The sequence below is a fragment of the Amblyomma mixtum genome, chromosome 4 (assembly GCF_055824585.1).
Source record: "Amblyomma mixtum isolate Tamu chromosome 4, ASM5582458v1, whole genome shotgun sequence".
Lineage (NCBI taxonomy): Eukaryota > Metazoa > Arthropoda > Arachnida > Ixodida > Ixodidae > Amblyomma > Amblyomma mixtum.
This window is the reverse complement of record NC_143015.1, coordinates 41,657,408-41,675,517: the sequence shown is the minus strand read 5'-3', so window position 1 is coordinate 41,675,517 and position 18,110 is coordinate 41,657,408.

Sequence of the window (18,110 nt, the reverse complement as noted above, 5' to 3'; positions counted from 1 at the left end):
CCAATATGGTATTCTGCTGGCCTTCTAGGATTGGTTGGCTGTCAGCTTGATTGTTCTCGCTAATGAGGCCCAACTGCAAAGGTTACGGATGACGAGAGATTTCAGCGCATCAAACAGTACTAAGCAGCAGAAATTCTCCCAAAGCCTCGTCCTGTGCCATGCATCATAGCCCACGTCTGGATGGCAGGGCCGAAAATTTATTTTAATTAAACGTTAAATAAAGCGTGAATTTTACTAGTGCATAGAGAGATCATAGCTAATTGCGAGCTGTCAACCTGGAAACAGAAATTCGGTTCTGAAATCTGTGAACAACACAAATGCTGCTCCTTAAAAACGTAGTTAACGCGCCATTTCCGTCATATAGTGGAAATTCAATTTCCTAATCATGAAATTAGTTTCTTCAGAGAACATTCAGTGTTCTAAAACCCAGACGCTTCGATATTGCACCCAACGAGCGTGCCACCCTATTGAACCTTGTTAACCAAAATATGTAACACCAAGCTCATATCAGCTACTTCTTGTGAGTATTGCTTATGCGGGGTACAACGACCAATTTCCGGAGGGATTTAAGGGAAGAAGAGGAGGACACACCAAAGGTACGTTTGGAGCCTCCCGTTCCACTCATATTTTCTTAAGTCGTGTTGTCCAGTGAAATTCATTCGATATAACTCGTTGTTGTTTATTGTTTTGATGCTATATACCAAGGTACTTTGTACAGAGCAAAAGCAAGCAAGGAGGGACAAAAGGCTTGGTTTTGCTTTACATGCTAGGAGCGACCATGGGTAAATTGCTAAATCACAGTTATTTTATAGCGACAGCATTTCTAGGCTATCTCGACGGGTTCCTGTCACCAAAAATTGTCCGCAAAACGTGTATGCAGCAATTGTGACGTTCTCAGAAGAGATAGCATCAAACGAGTGGTTGTAATCGAAAGAGGATGATGCGCCAATGCTGCGTGAAAAGAAATTATTTCGATGGGATGATTAGTTAGTTAATTAGAGCCAAAAACGTCTAAAAAACACAGAAATAGCGTGGATGTCGATAAAGTGGTGAACGGGAAAACAGCCGTGGACGGCAAAATGGCGGAAAACAGGAAAAAGAGTGAAAATAAAGTTTTAAATCAATTGAGATGCATTTTATGAGTGATAATTAATCGGACAAACAGTTTAATTGACATAGAATAATTATTTCGTTTTTTATAATCGAAAACGAGTGGACGGTTGAATAGGCTGGACGGACCTATAGTAAGTGGAGGGGAAAAAAACCACGGCGCCATATTTGGCATACCAAAGTGATTGATTGATATAAAAGAAGGTATAATAAGAGCAAATATCCTTAATTAAAGTATAACAGTATAATTTAAAGTATAATTTAGCAGTTAAATAACTTAACAAACAAAAAGAAAATGATAAAGAGAGGATAAGATTAAGAAATTCGCGGGAATACGGTGGCCGCAACTGGCGAAGTACAGGGCTAATTGGAGATGCATGGGAGAGGCCTTTGCCCTGCAGTGGGCGTAGTCAGGCTGATGATGAGGATGAAAGAGTGGCAAGGAGAGGCGACGAGTGCCGAGGAGGTGTTAATGCATTCGCATTCTCCCAATGCCGGTCGCCGTAGTGATCTCTAATTTCTTTGTGCTTTTGTGTACAATATTTCAGCAGTTAAAAGGATAGTGAAATGTATTGACGGTATTTTAATATGAGAAGTGTTCACCGCGGCATATTTCAGTTCAATTAATAATTAGGCGAGATATGTTGCTGGGCAAGATCAACCTGGGTCGCACAATTCTCACCACTGCTCCAGGAGTAGTATGAGGAGCCCCAGTGAGTTATGAATGCAGAAACAAAGGAGGAAAAATTCCACATACAAGGCGCTAATCCTTTAGAGAAATCGCGCCATACACTCAACACGGAGCTTTACTCTCCCCTCCAATTTTTTATTTCCTCCAGGGAGCCCCTTTCGAAGAAAATGTCACTTGCACACTGCCGGCAAATGTCAGCTCAGTCTTTAGTGCGTAACTAGATCACAATTTGTGTTTTATTATTTGTCTATTTATTAGTTTACAATTACAATTACAATTTATTAGTTATTAGTAGTTTATTATTTCATTATTTTTGTCGTTACTATGACCAAACACTTTCCTGCTGTCGTACATATAAACTGGTAAGCATTTTACCGTTGCATTACGTTATATATAGCTGTCTGTTAGCTAGTTTTAAAGTTTCGCGCTCTCGGCGCCAGCACCGTCCGCAGCGCTAACATTGGCAGCGAGTCAAATTGATGCGCTCTCGTCAAGGCACTTCTTGTCGATGTTCATAGATGGCGGATGTTCATAGATGGCTTGGCAAACAGCAGCGTGCCAAATCCTGTACTCTGCTCGTTTGTGAGGCCATACAGATATATATTTATATAAGTATCGCACATATCCCACCTAATGTAATTGTACTGGCATGATATTCTTTTGTTTAGTTTTTTTTTCCTTCTCTAGTTTCGTCTGTTGGCCCTATATATGTACGCTTTGTATAGTCAAGAAGCATTCGGTTGCTAGTCAGCGCTTCGCACGTGTCTCTTCTTATTATGTGCCGTCCCAGTGCTGGGTTGGTGCTGACTCCTTTGCATCAGGGCAATCGACTCAAATTTCCACTTTACTTAGTGATAAGCACAGTAAGGTGTACAAGCCATAATAAGCTAATGTGGGAGTAAGCACTGATTTGAAAAATAATCTCATTAAATCTGCTCGAAAAAATTAAGTTAGCATTTAGAAGCGCTGGAAAATTAGGTACGTGGCAAATGAATCTCTTCGTGGACAACAACTATTCGGCTTTAGAGAGGGACTGAAAACATGATTTCGCAACATTTATCAGATCGGAAGTATAACGCGGAGCATTCCAAACAAGCGTTAAAGCAAGTGAGAACCATGCTGGGATGCCAATAATAGTACGAAGAAAAACATACTAACAAAAAAACAGCCCTGCTTTACGAGTTCGCATCCAGGCGATAGCACTATCAATATTTTCTATTCTATTTTGCCATATGAAGCTCTTGGTGTTTGCATATTTAATAGTGACAAGATCACGAATTTTGTGCATGGCGATTTTGTGCTTGTATTCAACGAAACGCGCCTGGCAGGGGCGGCAGTCAGAGGGGGTAGGTGTGAATGACATCATCGTCAAAATCAATTGGACCTGCGGTGCTTAAATTTGGTTGCTCTTCGACGTCGCCGAAAGCAGGGATAAACGTAGCTCCATTTGAGATGTACTGACATTTGTTTATTTTTTGAGTGTTTTTGCAGTCGTTTATGCTATTCGTAACGTACATTATCCGCAGAAAGCAGGGAAGCAATAATTTTAGAACATCACGAAAGCCACTCTCCCAGAATCATCATCATCACCAGCCTAACTACGCCCACTGCAGGGCAAAGGCCTCGCCCAGGCCTCTGTAATTAACCCTGACCTTTGCCAGCTGCAGCCACCGTATCCGCGCAAACTTCTTAATCTCATCCACCCGACCAACTTTCTGCCACCCCCTGCTACGCTAGCCTTCTCCTGGTATCCACATCGTTACCACTAACGACCGCCGGTTATCTCCCGATCGCATTACATACCAAGCCCGAGCCTATTTCTTCCCCTCGATTTCGAATAGGATGTCATTTAACCGTGTTTGTTTTTTCACCCCCTCTGCCCGCTTCCGGTACTTAGCGTTACGACTATAAGTTTTCTTTCCATAGCTCACTGCGTTGTTCTTAACTTCAGCTCAGCCCTTTTCATTAGCATCCGCGTTTCTTACCTATAGGGGAGTGCACGAACAATTTCCTCTCCAGCAATATGGTTAAACTCCCATTCATGATATGAGAAAACCTGCCTTATACACTCCATCCTTATGGTTATTCTTTAAGTTATTTCCCCTCATGATCAGCAGCAACGCTCGCTACCACCCTATGTATACGTATTCCCTGACCACTTCAAGCACCTGGCTACCAACTGTGAACTGCTGTTTCCTTGCTAGACCAGCTGCAAAGTATGACAAATTAGTTAGAACGGCAGAGCAGAACGGTGGGTCGAAATTGACATGCACGAAACTAAATTGATGTTCAACACTCTCGCAAGGGAACAGCAGTTCACCGTTGGTAGCGAGGTGCTTGAAGTATTAATGGAATACGTATACCTAGGGCAGGTAGTGATCGCTGCCCCAGGTCATGAGCAAAGTGATCAGCGAATCTAAGATTGCTTAGGCATTCGCCATTAACTCTCACCCCTAACTGTTCTCAATCCAGGCCTCGGAACACCTCCTATAAACAGGCGGTGAACAGCATTTGTGCGATCGAGCCTCCTTGCCTGATTCCCTTCCTGAGCGGGATTTATTTGCTGTCTTTATGGAATCCTACGGTCGCTGTGCAGTCGCTACAGAAATCTTCCAGTATTTTAGAGCGCAGCTCCTAGGCACCCGTTTCTGCGTTTCGCGGCGTCGCCGTCGTCGTTGTCCGTTGTAAACAGGAGAGGCTAAAAGCGCAACTTCCACCCCTCCTTAGCAAGAAAAAAAAAGAAGAAAAACAGCGCCGTGAGGCCGGCACTAGCCGGCGTGCTTCGTAAAACGGGGGAGAACGAGAGTGACTAGCGATTTGTGTGTGGCTGCCCCCTCTCCCACCGCTCGCCGACGCCGCGCGCGGGAGGATTGCCGTCGATTGTTCTAGACTGTCCGAGTCGTTTACAAGCGATGTTGACAGAGAGGGCGTAGCCTTTCGTGCGCTAAGAGATCCCTTCCACCTTTTCACCCGCGCGACGGCGGCGGCGCCACGACAGAAAGTTCCAGATGCTCCGCGAAGCCACTCCCGGCCTTTGACCAATGAAGACGGAGCACGAGAAAGAGACTACACAGCCGACACTGTGTCCGCAGGTTGATCCGCATCTGGCTCATCTATGGGTGGCCCGACAGGGACTCAAGCGCTGGCGACACCAGCGACACAATCGTAAATTGATACTTCGCATAGCCGATCTCACTCGCGAGGCAGATGCATTCGCGAACACGCTAGACCGCGCAAATTGGGCAACCTTTTCTAACGACCTCAAGGGTACATTAAGCACTAAACGCACATGGTCCCTCCCACACGCTCTCTTAGATCCAAAAACCACTAATTCTCAGACAAAAGTACACACACAGCGTCTAATATAACTAGAGCTCCAAAATTAGCCAACTATGGGACACTTATATACCCACATCCCTTCAGTCAGCAGATCCACCCAATCTACCTCCGCCTAACCAATTGTCGACATGGAAACCCAGGACGCCACGCCCGGAATTTCTACTGCCGATACAACGGAGGGGAGCCTACCGCACGGGACGCCTCAGGAGGACCCGTACTCAGAATCGTATTCAAACTCGACGACACGAGAGATGACTGATGCCTACCCGAAGGCTACGCCATGGTTCAGGATGGTGGACGCACGCAAAAATCGATTCAAACCTGTAACGGAGGCAGAAGCACACACACCTGCGGAAAGATCACCACTGGCACGCCCCATCAAATTGCCGAGGCTGCCGCACGATGATTACAAGGTGGTAATACGTCTACGTGGAGGGGTGACGCTGCATAACAACTCCGGTAGGTCACTTCTTGCTGCTTTGCTATTCAAGCTCAGCCGCCAATTAACCCACGAGGCCAGGGTCAGGATCAAGCCGGAGCAAAACATCGCTATTCTGAGCACCTCGGATCCGGACCTCACCGAACAGATATGCAACATCCAGGCAATCAATCTAGGAGGAAAAGAATATTCAATGAACGCTTATGCAGCCTCACCAGACAAAGCATGTAAAGGCATAATTACCGGCGCCTTACTGATACCATCAGAAGAGGAATTACTAAACTGCACGGAAACATATCCTCAACAAATAAACATCATTCAAGCAAGGCCTTTCGGCACAAAGGGGGCATGCCTATATACCTTTGAAGGCAAAGTAGTACCACGGTTTGTCTACCTCAGCGGCATAGAATACAGGTGCAAACCATTCCGACCAGTGATGCAGGTTTGCGGGTGCTGCCTGAAAACAGGACACCGTGCTGACATTTGCCCCACCCCGCAGGAGAAAAGGTGCTACAATTGCGGAGTACGCAATCCTCCACCAGGACATGTCGATTGTAAAAAGTACTGCATCGGCTGCGCCACATCGAACCACTCCACCATTGACACGAACTGCCCGGCAAGACAGAACTACTGCACCAAAAGAGCAGAAAAGACAAGCAAAGCTGATGAAGCCGTAAACCGACGCCATCCTTATGGAGACATTGCTGCACAGCGCACTCTTCTAGATGTGCAGAAGAACCAACGGACTCAACAGAAGCAAAAGACGGCGCAGAAGAACAAGACTGAGCACGAGCATAAGACTGAACATAAACCCAGGAATGAGCATCAGCCAAAATTGAACCAAACCCAAGTTGACCGGCCGGGAGAACCGCAAGGATATAGCAGCAGCAGAACACTGCCCACGAAAGGGAATCAGAAGAACGGTCCAAACAAGGCACTCACCGTCCATCCAAAGAAACCTTGGAACCAAAACACAGAATGGCCACCCCTCCCACCACTGAGGAAGGAAAACCAAGTGGCCACCGCGGCTGCCCAGACACCTTTGGAGCAGACCATGGAGTCATTGCCCTGCAAGAGACTGAAACAAATCGCATTCATATCCGCGGTTATCACACGGCAGCCCTTACACCACGTACGGCAATCCTGACACTCGCATCCATGCCGGTACTAGACTGCACACCGACAAACACGCCCGAAAGCAAGGGCACTCAATATACCGCAATAGAGCTCAGTTCACCGGGACACACATATGGCCTCACTATTCTTAACATATAAAGCAATCCTAAAGATAAATGCAGAGTTTTTCCGGGCATCCTGGGCTCCTTTCCTTCGTCAAAGCTCCTTGTGGTGGGTGATTTTAATGCACGTCACACGCACTGGGGATACACCTAGGATACCCCCATGGGTAACCTCATTTCTACCGCAGTGGCTGATTACACCCTTAGCCTGACCATAAACCCCACCGTACCCACTCGCATTGGCACAAGTGTCACCCGCGAACCACACCCGATCTCACATGGGCCACAGCGAACATAATCGTTAAGCCTCACACAGTACTCCAAGACAGCCTTGGAAGTGACCACTTTCCGGTCTCCACTATTATTGCGTATGATTCCAAGATTTTCAACCCTCGTTCTCAGCTTCTCACTGACTGGGACAAATTGCGCTCATATTTTGCAGCTGATTCTACAGAACCCCGTACTGTCACTGACTGGACAGACCGTCTGTTGAAGGCCATCCAGGCGAACAGGAAAAGCATTAAAAATACCCCTAAGGCACCGCAGGTTGATCCGCATCTGGCTCATCTACGGGAGGCGCGACAGGGACTTCTCAAGCGCTGGCGTCGTCAGCAACACAATCGTAAATTGAGACTCCGCACAGCCGCTCTCACTCGCGAGGCAGAAAAATACGCGAACACGCTAGCCCGAGCAAACTGGGCAACCTTTTGTAACAATCTCAAGGGTACATTAAGCACAAAACGCACGTGGTCCCTCCTACGCGCTCTCTTAGATCCAACAACCACTAAATCTCAGACACAAGTAAACACACAACGTCTAATACAACTAGAGCTCCAAAACGGCACCGACGTAATTGGCCAACCCAGAACTTAATGCCGACATCGGCATCACCTTAAACGAAGTCCGCCAAGCACTTTTCAGTATTCGCCGCTCTATGGCGCCGGGGCCGGATGGCATAACGAACAAGGCACTACTCAATCTGGACGAAGTCTCCTTCCAGAAACTCACGGAGCTCTTTAATAACCACTGGCAAGCTGGGACGCTCCCATCAGCCTGGATCCATGCCAGCATGCGATTTATACCCAAACCGGGCAAACTCCTAACCCTTCAAAATTTGCGCCCGATCTCCTTAACGAGCTGTGTCGGCAAGCTCTTCGAGAATGTCATTCTCAATCGCCTGCAACCGTTTCTAGAAACAGCAGGCTTTGTCTCCAACGTGAGATTCGGCTTCCGCCCAAACATCTCGGCGCAAGACGTATTTCTTGCCGTTAAAGACTCCCTCTTTTGCACCAAGCGCCGTACAGCCAGTACGCGAGCTATACTGGCTCTGGATATTCATAAGGCTTTCGACACAATAAGCCAAGACCATATCCTCAAGACATTAGCCACCACGGGATGCGGCACCCGCATATGGCAATATATTCGGGCCTTCCTTCAGGGCCGCACGGCAGAACTCCACCTTGGGGATATTCCCAGCCTTTCCCCCTGCCAAACCGGGGAACCTCACAAGGGGCGGTTCTATCACCTTTACTTTTTAACATTGCCCTAGCGCCACTGGCAAACCTCTTGCTGCTATCCCAGGGTTCCACACAGCCATATATGCAGATGATATAACCCTCTGGACAACGGCAGGATCCCTTGGAACCGCCCAGGATATCCTGCAATCTGCCATAGACATCAGCACAACTCATTTAGCAAACACAGGCCTCCGTTGCTCTCCAAATAAATCGGAACTCGTGCAGCTGAAGCCCCTCCCCAGTGACCCCCAGATTGAACTGCACATGTACGGGGATCCAGTGCCTATTGTGCCTCATGTGAAGATTCTCGGCCTTCTCATTAGCAAGACACTCGATGCAACCGCCACCCCTCAGCTCTTGCAAAGACAGACCAAACAGGTCGCTGCACTTATCAGGCGGGTGGCAGCTCGCAATCATCGGCTGCCTGAACGCGAGACCCTCAATATGACAAATTCACTAATCATTAGCCGCATTATATACCACCTCCCATACCACATACTCACTCAGCGGCAAACACAACAGGGAGACATCCTAATACGCACGGCTGACACCTCCGCCCTACGTCTTCCACGGACGGTTCGCACGAAACGTCTCCTGGCCACTGGCTACTGCGACAGCTACGTCTCAATCCACCCATTCCCATCCCAACAAGTCCTACACCTTAAATGATTTCTCTGCGCGCGCAGGATCACATATATCAGAAGCCCCTACCACGCAATTTTAGAGCTACCCTCCATCTGGGTAGGCGGCAGGCACGAGCGAGCTATTACACCAAAGCATACAGCAGCCGCTCCGAAATCCTTTATCTCGATGCGGCAGAAAATTCGAAACCAGGATATTTCACGGCAGTCGCAGCCTATGAAGGCGGCACTGTTGGGGCCGCCGCCACTATCCGAACTAATTCGCCTGCAGAGGCGGAAGGAGCCGCCATCGCACTTCCTCTGGCCCATTCGACCACTGAAAAAACGTAACCGAAATTTGTACAGTTAGTCAGGCCGCCTACCGCCACTACCTAAAGGGCGTGGCGACGCCGGCAACACATCGTATTCTTGCCACAGCCACCTCTCTCGACCGAACGGTTGCTCTGTCGTGGGTCCCTGGTCATGCCTCGATCCCCGGTAATGAGCACCTTCATGGGCTGGCCGGAGAGGTCTCCTCCCGGACCCCGGTTGATCAGGCACCCAACGCTGCGCAAGAGGCCCCATCGGTCCTCTCTACATATCATCAAATCACCGCATTCTAGACCCGAGCACACAGCTTATGATGGTGACGAGGGCCAAGGCAGCGGCGGAGGCATCCTGGAATAGGGAAGACCGATCACTGATGCTCCACGTCTATCTATCCCCAACCCCCTACTCCCTAACTCTTCCTTTTGCAACAATAAATGTTTTACTACTACTACTACAAACTCAGCCAAACGACACTGCCACCACCCCACAGTACCTTGACGCCCTTATCCAGCGCCACATGGCGACAATTACGACAGGATGCTTCATTTCCCCCCACCGTGTCTCATGCTTTCACCCCAGCTTTCCTCCTGATCGTAACTCCTGTGGCGTGCCCAGATCGACACTTTTCCACTACCTTTGGGAATGCCCTTCCCAAAAAGCAGTACCCCCATCCCCAATCCCACTAATTCTTCCTGGGAGGCTGCTTTACGGACCGCCCAACCCTGGCCAGAAGTGGCTGGTGGGTCGGGCTTTGCGTGAAGCACACGCTCGTGGACTTCTGGACCAGTAGGGGACCACCCTGGAAGAATTTTTTTTTGTGCGTGTAATAAAGTTGTTTCCATCCATCCGTCCACTGTGTGTATGTGCAGGCCTCCCTTGGCGCGTAGAACAGATAGACGTGGAGCGAGCCTATTGAAGCGAAAAGCTAGTCAGCACCGCGCTTCGCGTGAGCCGGCGTACGACGGAGCACGAATGACGTCACGCATGGCGCAGGCTACTGCGCATGTGCGCTGCCGGTTCTCCTCCTGGCCACCGTTTGACCTTTCGCCGCAGCCGTGCGCAGTGTGCATTTCAAAAAAGGGTATATAAGGCGCGCTTGCCCGTAGAACAGGCGCACGCTGCCGCGCGCTATGCGTCATCGTTTGGCTTTTGCCGTAAGCGCGTGTTTATCGCGGACCACCGCAGCTTTTCGCGTCGAGATATCCAAACTTAAACTTAGCTAAGCCCTAGCCAATTTTTATAAGAAGGGCCTTGACCGCCCGAGCAGCCATTTAAAGTTGAGTGATCAAATTTCGAGGAAAGGAAATGCGCAGTATCCGTGTCCCAGAACTGCGAAACCAATAGAGGTGGGGCTTGGAAGGCAGAGGGCAAAATTTATGGATTGGTTTTTAAGGAAAGGAAATCCGCAGTATCTGTCTCACACATCTTGGTGGACACCTGAACCAGGCGGAAGGGGCATGACTGCCCTCTTGAAACAGTGGACACCTCAATCGTGCTTTAAGCTACGTGGCGTTAGTGACAGATGTGCGCTGTATGATTTGGCATTGACAGCGTTGTGGCAGAAACGCTGCCACCTGCCAGGGTGGTAGCGTGGATGGAGACTTTACTGTAGATATAAATATATGTGGGAATTTCTTACCATTAATGGGGGAGAACATCCCGTTCCTCTCGCTCGTAACGCCTCCCACAGCTGTGCAAACTTTCGCAATACCCTCTTGAAATACTTGCGCAGACCTCGTCTTTGAGAACCAGGCATTGGTACAGCAAATCGACCATATATCCATCTATTTCTCTGTCCAGAAAGTTCCTTCGTGAAAATCAAGAACTGTTAGTGGAGTGTTTTTTTGAAGAAGGATGTGTGTGAAAAATAACAAGTTGTCTGTAAGTGTACATACAAGACTTGCTCGAATCCTTTGCCTCAATGTATCGAAAAGCTGAACAGCTGATGAGCTGCGCTCAAATTTCCCATTAGGAGGTAACGTAATCGTCGGGAATGTTTTTTTACATAAGGCGCTTCTACACCCTGATTCCCCAATGCCTGTATCACTGCTGAGGTTTCCACTGAGTCAAATGCTTTCTGGTAGTGGATGAAAACTATATATAGGGGCTGGTTTTTTTTTCATCCGCTTTTCACTATCACCTAAAATATAGTGTGAATATTGTCACGGTGTAGTGACGGCAGTCCAGCGGTCAGGAAGACACCAGCAAGACGTGGAAACGAAGCTCTTTATTTGGGCTGACTCTCGCCCGCAAGAAAACTGAACCACTCGGCGGCGGCGTAAGCAACAAACATGCTCGTCAGTCGTCGAACTACGAATGCCCGCCGCTCGCGGCATCGCAGAATTTAAAGCTGGCAAAAAACTTCGAGATAACAGGACAAGGTCATCTACAGTAATCTGGAAAAACGTAGATGTAGCTCTTCATGGCTGAGATCAATCGAGATTAGTCTGGTCGCTTTTCGCGTCACGAACAAAATTGATAACGTTCTGGCGGCCTTGAGCGGGAACGAACGGACACTACAATAATACCTGGCAATATGGTCTTTTGGCGAGTATCCTTTACGAACGCAACGCAAATCAACTTCATACAACCCTTCAGCCCGCATCCGCCGTGTCTACCGCCGCTCTGCGCCGACGGTTGGTTGGTTGCGAGTGAGAGAAAGCATGTAGGATCATTTCATTGATTGAAGTCTGAGGTTGTCCTGACTCTATTAGCGATTGCCTTAGTAAATACCTTGTAGGCAACGGACAGTAAACTGATCAGTCTGTAATTCTTCAAGTCCTTAACGTCTCCTTCTTAATGAATTCAGATAAGTTTAGCGTGCTTCCCAGCTTCTGCTGCGCTTGAGGTCATAAGGCATTACGTATAAAGGATGGCAAATTTTTCTAGCACAATCTCTCCTGCGTCCTGCAGATGTGCTGTACCTGACCCTGTTCCATTGCTGTGCGCCACTGTCTGTCTTAGTAACGTTCTGATTACATAGGGTACTGTATACATTTGTGCGGAACTCTTCGGCTAATACTCTCTAGTTAGAAATGTCTAATGACGTTGCCTTCTTTGCCTCTTAACCGATACATCTGATTTTTGCGTATGCCTAGCTTCCTCTGCACCCAGGCTACCTCCGTTCTTTATAGCATGCGCGGTTGTCTCCATATTAATCTTCCTTATGTCGGCTACTTTGCTCTTATTGATTAAATTTGATAGCTCTGGCAGGTCGATTCTGTCTGCAGTGTTAGACGTTTCATGCTGTGGCGCTTCTTAATTAGAACTTTCGTTTCCTGATATAGCTTGCAGGTATTTGACCTCGCAGATTACGTACGCCTAGACCTAGGAAGGAATGCGGCTGCTTTTCCTTTGGATCAGTCACACCTTTCCGGTCACCTTGTAAATATCGAATGAATTTGTTCTCGGGATCGGCAATTCGCTAAAAATTTGCTGGCCACGATATCTTTACACGGTACAGCTATTCCTGATAACTCACAACGAAAGGATCTCAACATCGTTAAACAATAAGTATAAAAGCTAAGCCAAGCTACCCATTATTACCCATTATTGCGCTATGAACTTGAATTTGGTCTAAATAACAACACAGCTCGTCTACGAGCCATGTACACCAAGCAGAACCCCGCTGTGGAATTTATTGCAGTGTTTTCTTAGGCATGGTTACTGTGTGTTGTGTGAAGTAGACACTTTTGGCGCATAATTGGCTTGGAAAGACATTCAAAATCAGTGAAAGGGAAAATATTTTAACCAAAAGTATCGCACAAGGTCGGCTGCGACATCCCAACGGCTTACCAGTTTTCACATAGCACATCACGTGCGCGGTAAGCCAGGAGTGACGGTAGGGGCAACTCGATCCCGGTGGTGGAATTAGGAGGTCCTCGCAGTATGAATCCCATGGTATAGATTTTAATATGCACGGTGGCTTCGACGAATGGGCTCTTCCAAGAGATATCCGTTTGTTCGGATGTACATACAAGGTCTGTTCTGAAAGTAGTAGGACTGGTTTTTTCCTGGGCGAACGGGCGGACGAGAGGTGGTGTACGCGTGTAGGATCGTTGAAGCGGGATATTGGGAATGCTGGGGAAAATCGGCAGTCGGCTCTCGGCCGTTGAAGAGAGGAGGTCGCTTGTACTGTGAACCCCTGTCGAAACGTCTCGTGACGCAGAATCGTCGAGCGTTTTCTGGATCAGCGATACGCGATTAAATTTTGAGTAAATCTTGGTAAAACGAGCAAAAAGACTCCGAACATGATTAAGGAGGCCTACGGTGACGCTTCCATGGGTCGATCAGGTGTTTTTGAGTGGCACAAGCTTTTCCGAGAAGGTAAGGAAAGAGTGGAGGAAGACGACCGCTTCAGACGCCCTTCGACCAGCAAGACCCACGAAAATCTGTAGCGAGGGAAAGATTTACTGAACAGTGATCGTGGAATGAGTATCAGAATGATTGCTGATGACTTTAGCATTCCTCAAACCCAAGTTTTTGGGATCGTGACAGAAAACTTATCCATGAGGAAAGCGTACGCGAAGTTGGTGCCGGGAGTGTTGTCAGAGGAGGAAAAAGTCCTCATTCATCATCTGAATGAGGACCCCGATTTTTTGTCCAGCACAAGGCGGCAACGCTGCCTGAGCCCCCCTACAGCCTCTACTTGGCCACGCCAGACTTTTTTCTATTCCCTAGAATAAAATCGACGCTCGAGGGGAAACATCACGGACCGGTAGAAGCGGTTCAACAGGCCATGACGAGGGAGCTAAACAGCATTCCGGTCCAGGCGGTCCTGGAGGCGTACGAAAACTGTAAAACTCATTGGCAGCAGCGTGTAGGTGCGGAAAGGTGCTACCTTGAAAAATTGTAATCGTTTGTACTATTCTCTCGAATAAATTTTATTTAAAAAAATGAGTCCTACTACTTTCAGAACAGACCATGCATATGTGTGTGCAAGTACGAATTCCGAGCCGACTATTAACGCAGTGTTTTTAGTCTTGCGACATCAGCGTGTTGATCATGCAGAGGCGGACAATGCTGCCCACTTCACGTCCCATGTGCTTGGTAAGACAGAGGTATGCTGTTCTGTTGTGCTTTGGTTCTTTGAGTGTTTTCGCGCGCTTCTTGAGCTTTAGACTTTCTGGGGCATGGGTTGCGACTCTTTGACCATATGCACTAAGATTTGGGAGTTACAAATAGTGTGGGAGAGTGCGTGGGCTGCAAGAGTCCATCCCAGCATGTCATGGCCGGGAACTAATATAACGTTAGAGCCTGTGCTGCTTAGCTTGATGTCGTTCTGCAAGGCAACACAGGGCGTCGGTGTTGACATGAGAAGCATTACCATTCCTCTAATTTGGTGATCACGAGTGCTCTGCTTTATAAAAACCTTAATGGGCCGAAGATATATTCGGCGCTAACATCTCTGCTTTAAATATCTGCGCAGAAATGCATTTCGGAGATATGTGGGACAGTTACTGCGCCATTTCCTTTCCTGAAAATCTAATTTTCATTTTTATGCTTTTCCAGCCGCTGGCAAACATTACAGCATTGGAAGCTCATCGCTTTTTCAAAAAAAAAAAAAAATTCTCCAGTTTGCTTTTAAAATGGAGAAACACAAACATTACAGTCACAAAGAATTTCAGCCTTATTGGCATATGAAACAAGCTGAAGGTCAATGAAACCAGCGGAGGCAAACTGTAGCATCGGTCGATTCCGTGCTACAAAGTTGACTGAAGGGAAAATTAGTCAAACTGGCATATTTCACACAATGTTCAAGAAGAAGCAGCTATACGCCATCGGAGCGATTCAAGCCTACGACGTCCGCATGAGCAGTAACGTGCGGAGACTATAAAGGCATCTCCAGCGATAAGCTACCTGCGGCCGGAGAAAATACGATCAGATATGAGATATATGGGATGGACGTATGCTTAAGTGAAGCTGTGGACGTATTCAGACTGATGATGGGAATAAGTAATTGATTACTATTCCACTGGGTGACCGAGCGGAATAATGGTTTGGTTTATTAGAGTTTATCGTCCCAAAGCGACTCAGGCTATGAGGGACGCCGTAGTGAAGGGCACCGGAAATTTCGGCCACCTGGGGTTCTTTGACGTGCACAAACATCGCAGAGTACACGGGCTTCAAGAATTTCGCCTTTATCGAAATTGAGCCGCCGCGGCCGAGATCGAACCCGCGTCTTTCGGGTCAGCAGCCGAGCGCCGTAACCACTGAGCCACCGCGGCGGGTATAATGTTTGCATTATGAGTGTCTATATGAAAGCCGTGTTCCTCTGTCCGCTGACTGAGCACGCGGTATAGAGCATGGCCTAATATTTTAATTCTATCAAAGTTCACGTAGCACAAAAGATCGCGCTAAATGTAGTGCTGTAAGGAGGATGGGCTCGCAGCCGGCAAAGTGCGACCGGAGAAAGAGACGTCTACACAAGCGCTGAATACGCTAGTGAACTTTACTCGAACAGGCAAAAATTATATCGCCTTGTCAAGCAAGAAGGGGAAAAAAAAAATGCGCGCATACATCCATTAATGTCAGACCAAGAGCCCACGTGTTTTTAAATCAAGAGACCACAGCTTTCTTTTACATCGACAGCCTCAAAATATGTCAAAAAAGAGGCGTCAAGTGTGTGGTAATCATCATCATTTAATGTTTCTTAGGTGCTCTGGGTAGGGAATTGCATAAAAGGGGGGGGGGGGGGGGGGAGCATGTTTGTAGTCATATTTTGATAAGATCAAACTCATACAAAAGGGCATGGGAACGTTACACCATGTTATAGAACCGTACGTAATGAAAGTATAATGCCAAGAGTAAAGGAACAAGGACACTAATGCGATTCATGCCCACAATACGTTTACAAATGTTTTACAAGCCCAATACGCAAAAATTAGCATGCAGGCGCAGAACAAAAGGTAGTATATAAGTTACATTAAAAGAAAAAAACAAGCCAAAAGTTCAGTTGCAAACCAGAGTCAAGAAGAACAAAAAACACTTAATAGATATTGGTGTTCACAGGTTTATTTTACCAAAATTAGCGGATATTGACTGCCTAAATTAGAAGCTTTAACGTTCATGGGGGAACACAGTTCCAATCATCAAGAACCAAGGGCAAGGATGACTTGTTGAATACATTCGCGGCGCCAGGTATGCATTGCATGCTCATATAATTGAAACCCGGCGCGTTGTTCGTACGGGTGGAACTAGTGGGCAGGCTCTAAAGTCAAGGCGGTTATAATACAGATTATGAAATAAGCCCAACCAAGATGTCTATCTTCGATTAGCTGAGGAGCCCAGACGAATGGAAGATATTACGGCACTAACTGTAACCTGTGTATGACATGTTGAGCGAATTTAGCGAGCCGCCCTATTCTGGTGCTTTCAAGTAATTCAATTAAGAAATGATAATATGGACTCGATATCCCGCAGCCAAAATGAAGTTTCGGTCTAACGTACACTTCGTAGGCGAGTTTCTGGATGTAACAACGACTAATAAATAAATAAATAAACAATAAAGAAACAGAACACTTAGCGAAGCCGAGCGCTTTATATGTGTAAGCCGCAAGTTTTTTATGTTCAGACCAGATCAGTTTGTTCGTGATGACATCACCTAGATATCAGTATGATTCAACACGTGAAATGCTCAGGGAGTTTAATGAGCACGAATCATGTGTGGTGGAACGCTTTCGGGACCCTTGCACACTCTTGCATTTGGGCATATTAAGTTTCGTCATCCAGTTGGCTCACCAGGTTTCCATCCTATTGAGGTCTCTGCAGGAGTGACTAGTCAGCGGTAGTGTTGATGCGACGATCAATACTACCGCTACACAATCGTCAGCGAAGGGGCGAAGTGCGGGTGAAATGCTTGCCGAGAGGCCATTGATGAAAACTAAAAACAAAAGTCTGAAATAGCCCGGCAGATTGACTACACAAGGAAAGGCTTACTGCATGGCACGCGCTATATTTAGAAATTCCTTACTCTCGTTGTGGTCACTTAGGCACGCTTGAAGATTTTGGCCGATCCGGCGCACACAATATTATCCACAACGGGAAGTTGCAATTTACCCCATGCCCACATAACAGGCAACGACACAATGCGTTTTTGACACCTTGAGGCGACGTGGCGTAAAGTACTACCGCGATAAAAACAAATACGAACAGCTTGCGTCAACTCCGTCCGCTTTTCTAATTCGTTTTATGGCGCCTGTATATGAAAGGTAAAAAAACGCACTAACTACCGTCCTCCATGATCGTACCAAGGGCTGCTGTGTCGTCGTTCTCTTGCCATCCAGGTGAAAGCGCGATGAAAAGAAGCGCGAAAAGCGCAGATCGTGAGAACCGCTGCATTCGCACGTCTTTTGCACTTTGCTGTCGATTTCTTTAGGCGTTTGTGCATTGTACCTAATTCGTGTTGGGCACACGTTAGGCCACTACTTCAAATACGTTTTGAGGCATATTTACAACATATTTTCTCAGCTGCTACTACAAATAGCAAAACTGCGTTTTGGTCTCGTTCCTTGTTTCTGCATTGTTTTCTGTAAACAATAATTTCATTTTACAACAAATCTTGAGATATTTTAATATTTTCATGTGATCGTAATTTGTTTTATTCCTTTCTCAGATTTAATTATTTTTGATCAAGAACTATACATGGATGTAATACATCATTCTCCCCCAGTAACGCTGTATCTTTTTGTGAGCAGCTGGAAAAAAGTCACGTGGCCAGCTTTTGCACTTCTTATAAAGTGGAGAACTGGTCGAATGTTTAGGGGAAACCCCCAAGGTGGAGTAGATTTCTAATAAGGGAGTAATTACTCACTGACATACACCCGA